The following is a 6,781-nucleotide window of genomic DNA, read 5'->3' as shown; positions in this document are numbered from 1 at the left end:
CTTTGCTGCTGACTCAGAATACTGGTGAGTCTGATTTATGCGTAGTTGATGGAAAGATTACAAACTTAGCTTTTACTCTTAGACTCACAAATATAGTCATATGCATTCAAAACACACTCCTCTGCTTTTTAAGTGGACTGGCTGGCTTGGATTTCATCCGTCAGTCTGTCAGTGTAATTGAGGCAACAGCCTTCAATCATCGTCTCAGAAATGACACAGCTCGTGCGGTCATAATTAAGGTGGTACTGATTTCCATGAATAATGTCTAATTCCGATTGCAGTTATGGGGGCTCATCTTTACCGTGCGGTTGCAAATAGCTTCATGTTAATTAGACCATGTGAGCCTAGCATAGGCAGAGGAGGAGTGTGTTTCTGCACTTTGATTGTCGGTTGGCTTGATTGTGAATGCTTTTGCTAAATTTAGTGGCACTTTTTATCTTTAAACAGCTACATGCAAAATTTGCGTCACCACCTTTACTTCACAGTGAAGCGCAGGTATTTTGTTCCAAGTGCAGAAGTTTCTTTCAGTAATGTCGGCAGGTATTAGTGTCTGTGTCATAGGCACTCAGACACTAATTCTTGGGCTGAACTTAATTTAATTGTGGCTTTATTTAACATTTAACTTAAGTGTGAACTCAGAGACCTTGTGTAGTGGACACAGAACTGAACCAAATCAAAGCAAAATCACACACTAGCATGCTGGATGTTTATTTGGACAACATGAAATTAAGAAACAGCCCTGTGAAGTGTATAGTGTTATCTGAAAGTGCAGAGAATAAGAATAAGTTACACTCAACATTACAATTGCTGCTAAGTTACGCCTCTCTTAGTTACTGTTGCTAACTGAGACAAGATTTACAGAACATCCTATTGATGGGTCGTTCGTGAACAATTTGTTCATGGCATCTGTCGTGTGAAAAATTAATGAAAGTAAACTGCTCATTTATGTTTCTCATAATTTATCTTTTGCTGCATTATACTGATTTGCCAATTCAGAATATTGTTAAAGATTGCATAGGTATGTGTTCAGGGAATTAGGCTATTGAACATATTGGTAACACTTTACAATAAAGTCTCATTTGTTAACATTAGTTTGTGCATTAACTAACATGAACTAACACAAAGCAATACATTAATCTTTGTTAATGTTAGTTAATCAAAATGTCCATGTTCATTTCAGTTCACGGTGCATTAACTAATATTAACAGATACAATTTTTTTATCTTAAAAATGTATTAGTAAGTGCTGAGATTAACATTAACTGAGATTAATAAATACTGTATCGAAGTATTGTTCATGTTAACTAATGTAATTTACAAATAAAACCTTATTGTAAAGTGTTGCTGACATATTAGCGTTCAAACTGATTTGATAATTTTGCTGAACGAAACCGAAAGAGTCATTAAATCGTTCCAATTTCCCATCACATCCTATAGAAATGAGCTAGAAATCTTCTGTGAACAGCAGAATTTTCAGTGAAATTTGCTCATATAGGGGTAAAACATTGTTGCATATTATTCTTACGTGGGCTGGAATGACACATGGTAGAGCAAAGCAGTTTAATCTGCTGTTTTTCTGTAATGAAATGTTTAAAATATGCAATAATGTGATTTAAAAACTGAAGACACTGTGAAACAGAATCAAGACAAAAACTGTGAAACAAAATTGAGACAAACACATAGTCAGTTAACGAATGAGAAAAGCTTAATTTGAAACAGATTACAAATGGAAACAGTGTAAAGAAAACCATTTCCTCATTTTAATTAAAGGGTTAGTTCACCCAAAAATGAATATTAGCCTGTGTTTTACTCACCCTCAAAGCATCCTAGGTGTATGTGACTGTTCCGGCGGATGACATAAGACATTGATGTTGCGTGATTAGTGACGAACGCGGAGACAAAACAAAACAAAACGCCATTCACGAAATAGAAGCACAAAACGAGGATTTGTAAAGAAAAATGGCGGAGGATTTCGATATAAGCCAAGAGGAGACTGGTTTTCCTTTGCTAAAGTAAGGAAACTTTGTTTCCTTTGCTCCTGCATTCCTCAGAGGCGCGCGCACAACGCATACGTCCTGCGCAGAAAGCAAGTAGTGCATACACTTGTAGCTGTTATGTATCTTTGTAAGTCATTGTAACCCCTCTTTTGAGGCACGCGCAAGCGCACGAACACCCCTCCCCCCCGTTATATTCTGTGTTAAGGTAAGGCATGTTATTCGCAATTATGTGTTGTGGCTGGGTTGTTATATGTCTGCCTGACTCTCGATGTCTTAGGCCTAACTGAATGGAGGAATTATGGTTCCTCTTCGTGTCGATTAGTTTTCTTGTATTTTCTACACATATTCCTGTCATGAGCGCCGCAAACACGGATAGACTCGTCTCATGCGCCATTCCAGCTGTTTCCTTCGCGCTCACCACATTCACTGCTGCAGTTTTAAAGGAACACACTCCAGACAGTTTCAAAGTTGTCCCTCGTCTGCGCTTCGATTAGTTTTCTCCTATTTTCCACACATGTTCCCGTCTTAAGCACCGCAGTCACGCATTTCGTCGCACACTGAGCCGTTCACGTTTGAACTCACGTGACTTGCTGCATGTTCTCATTCACGTCCTCCACATTCATAACCCAGCAACGTCGGGTTACTTATTACTGATATCAACCCAAATTGGGTCAAATCAAGCCAGCTTCCTAACCCAACAGTCTCAATCCAGCATTTGAATTGAGATATCGTGTGGAAACAATTACCAGCGTGTTTTATATGTGTCGGCTATAAAAAAGTACACAGTGTATGTTTTTGCTTAATCGCTTGCAAATATAAGATTGTTAGGTCATACATACCCCGTAATATTAGAATAGGTACCCCTTAGTTTCAAAATACTTACAGTAGAAATAATTTACAGATTATTACTCCTTTATTCCCCAAACTTTGCATATTGTTACCATATTCTTACACGGAGGTACTGAATAGGTACACTGTAATTACAAAAAAGTTACGCTGTAAATTCTGTTTACTTACGCAGTACATTGCGGGTTGTAATCTAAACCGTTACCAAAAAGTGTTTATTACGTTTGAAATATGGATATTTATCTTACAAAAATGCATGGATTCACTACAGGAGGCCTTTATTCACCCCTCGGAGCCGTGTGAGGGACGATTTATTACGGATGCGCGCACTTTATTTCACGTCTTCTGAACTGTTGATAACCAACACCCGCTTACCACCATTGAAAGGCTTGGAGGGGCCAGGACAATTTTTAATATAACTCAGATTGGATTCGTCTGAAAGAAGAAAGTCACATACACCTAGGATGCTTTGAGGGTGAGTAAAACACAGGCTAATTTTTATTTTTGGGTGAACTAACCCTTTAAGTAAATTGAGCAGAAATCAAGTTTTGAAAGCAAGCTCATAGTGTATTTTCATCTATTTGCAGTAGTTCCAGGTTGCATTGTCCCACGGTCTTCTGAGCAGAAAGTGATTTGTCTATTACCGTAAGGGTCATCCAGTCAGACACCCAGAGGTCACTGATGACAACCAGGTTCCCTGGCAGTGATTGAGTCAGTACTGGGGCACTCCAGCTCCCTAACTGCTCTCAGACATGTCTGGCCGTGGGCTCCACTCATTTTGATGGATGAATGTTTATGGGCTAGTTTGGCTCTGATATCTTAATGGATGTGCTCCTCTTGGGGTAGCAGGAGTGCTTTCTGTTGGACAAGTGGATGGATTTATCATCCGTCACGCTGGAGAGGCTGCAGCACGCTGCGTACCATGCTCACGCTGCCCTGCTGTAACCCACTATGATGTCAGAGATAGAAAGCAAGCTACTATTAGGTCTGTCAGAGACATTTATGTAAGAGCAGCACTGTAATGCCATTACAAATGTCAAGAAATTCAAAGGATACAGCCAGAACAGCTGCTCTGATTTCTTAAATGGAAGTTTAGAGGGTGGTCCGACAGAGAGGGGCGTGTTTGACTCATGTCCTGATGGCAGACCCCCTTCAGGAGAACATTCTGCCACACGTCATTCGCATTATGTTTTTGTGTCCTCAGCTGCTTGCGTGCAGGGACATCTGTTCCGCCGATGCTTCAAGGTGCCTCTGACATTCCCCCAAAGGCCTGAAATGGAGAACCCGGCACTCTGGAAACAAATTAGTTCTTGGATCCTTGTTGTCTCTGCTGACCCTCCTGTCGCTGTAACTGACGTTTGCTTGGGAAAGATAGTACCGCTTGCACAAGACGCAGTCAAATCACAACGGGGTGAAAATAGAACAAGCCTTTTGAGATGTGGTTACTGTGCAACACAAGCTCTGATCATTTTGACATGTTTTGTTGTTTACAATGGTTTTGTCATCTATTAAACAGTCTTGGGTGAAATTACATACATTATGGTAAGAAATAGTTCACCCAAAAATTAAAATCTGATATTGTTTACTCACCCTCATGCCATTCCAAACCTTTATGACTTAAACTGCTTTCTTCCGTGGAACATAAATTATTCTGAAAATTGCTGTTCTTTTAAACTTTCTACTTTCAAAGAATAAAAAAAAATGTTTCAACATTGATAATATTAAGAAAAGTTTCTTGAGCACCAAATCAGCATATTAGAATGATTTCTGAAGGATCATGTGACACTGAAGACTGGAGTAATGATTCTAAAAATTAAGCTTTGCCATCACAGGAATACATTACATTTTTATATATAATAAAATAGAAAGCAGATATTTTAAATTGTAAAAATATTTCACAATATTACACAATATCAGATAAATGCAGCCTTGGTGAGTATAACAGACTTTTTTTCAAAAACATAAAGTACCGACATAAAGTACCCAAATATTTGAACCATAGTGATCAATGACTTTCATCATATAACAAAAATATAGGTTTATTATAGTTTACTAAAACTGAAACTAAAGCCATAAAAAAGTTTTGTTACTTACAATAAAATAAATGCAACTAAAATAAAATACAATAACTTAAAATATGTAAACTTTTTTTTTATTTCAGCTATTTCCCAAGGCAACATATCTTATTTTAATTTAGCTGAACTTTTTGTAGTAAAATAACCAAAACAAAAACTGAAATAAAATTAATAAAAACTATATACACACACATAATAACCCCCCCAAAATTTTTTTTACAATTGTAAACATACAACAAAATTACTATAACTTTAACCAAATTTAAAATGAAAACTAAATATAAAAATAAATATTTTCAAATTAATTTAAAATATAATAGCACCTCAATAATACCACGATAATACTGAAACAAATTTCAAATATTTTCCACAATATTTTCTAAAGAAAGTCATTTGTAACGATATGAGGGTGTGTAAACAAGGACTGAATTTAAAGTTTTGGCTGAACTATCCCTTTTAAATGTCCACCGATGCTTATCTAGCCACAGTGAGGCTGTTGATGTGCTGAGATATGGATTTCTCCCAAAGAAAGAGTCTTTTATTTCACACTCTCTCAGGCAGTGTGAGTGCCGACACGGTCCCACTGCATCAATTAAAAATGTGTTGCTTGAGGTTAGGCTGAATATGAGCAAGCAAGCACTTATTAATACTAGCCGCATAAAACTTGCACTCTCTTGTAATTAACGTTGACCCTGGCTGCCTTATATATACCCAGTGTTCGAACTATTCCATGGACTTTGATGATCACATTACACAAAACTGAAATTGCACGTCAAAATAACACATTGTCAATATTTTTTGAGATCCCCCAAAATTTCACAAATCCCGTTTTCAGGGGAGCCCATGTCTTATTAAGGGGAGCCGAGCTCCCCCTAGCTCCCCCGTAGTTCGCACCCTGTATATACCGTTCTCAAGAAGTTGCTGTTTTGTGCAGAGACTCTGTGGTAAAGTTTCACCTTACGTATCTATGTTCAGAGATGAATTGATGTAAACATCTTGGTTTCTATAGCCGTGGCATCATTATGATGGTATGAAGAGATGGATTAATTCATGTAGGAGGCCACTGAAGGCCTAGGTGTAAAATGCACGGCCCGCCACTGCATCTAGTGAAGTGGGGGAAAAACACAGGGAGGAAACGGGAGCTGTTTGCTGCTCTGCATGAAGGTCATGAATGACAGTGGCATCATTGAGCTATACATATGCATATTAACATGTGAATGATCATTTCAGGAGAGAAGAGCGCTGGTGCGGTGCTTTGTGAAGAATGACATTAAGGGCTTGATTTATTGTATGTGAAGGAGCCTCTCAGCAGCTGTTAGTCAATGGAGATTTCATAATGATGCCCTGCACTTCATCACTGCTTTAACTGAATGAGAGAAAGGCTGGAACTAAAAAGATCCGCTTTCTGTTTCATCTAGAGAGCTGTACAATGGCCTGTTGTGCATGTTTTACATGATGGAGAGCTTCTTTAGACATTCATTTAATAATTTATAATTTGTGATTTTTTTTATCAACATGAAATCAAAAATTGACCCTGTTTATCTGTACTCATTAATGCATGTGGCTTTTACATGATTTATTGTTCCAAGTGAAAAAATGTGGCCCTCCAACCACCGGGATATTTTCTGGTATATAGTGTATGCTATTTTAAAACTGTAATAATATTTCACAATAGTACTGTTTTTACTGTATTTTTGATCAAATAAATGCAGCCTTGGTGAGCATAAGAGACATATTTTAAAAACATTAAAAAATCTTACCAACCTTGAACAGTACTAGTAAGTAATTTAATTGAGTAATTTCTCAAAGTGCTTTATAAATAAAGTTGACTTTAATTAAACTTTTTTATTTAATTTATATATAT

Source organism: Sinocyclocheilus rhinocerous, unplaced genomic scaffold (assembly GCF_001515625.1).
Source record: "Sinocyclocheilus rhinocerous isolate Xijiao unplaced genomic scaffold, SAMN03320098_v1.1 scaffold1029, whole genome shotgun sequence".
Lineage (NCBI taxonomy): Eukaryota > Metazoa > Chordata > Actinopteri > Cypriniformes > Cyprinidae > Sinocyclocheilus > Sinocyclocheilus rhinocerous.
This window is presented reverse-complemented; position numbering follows the sequence as displayed.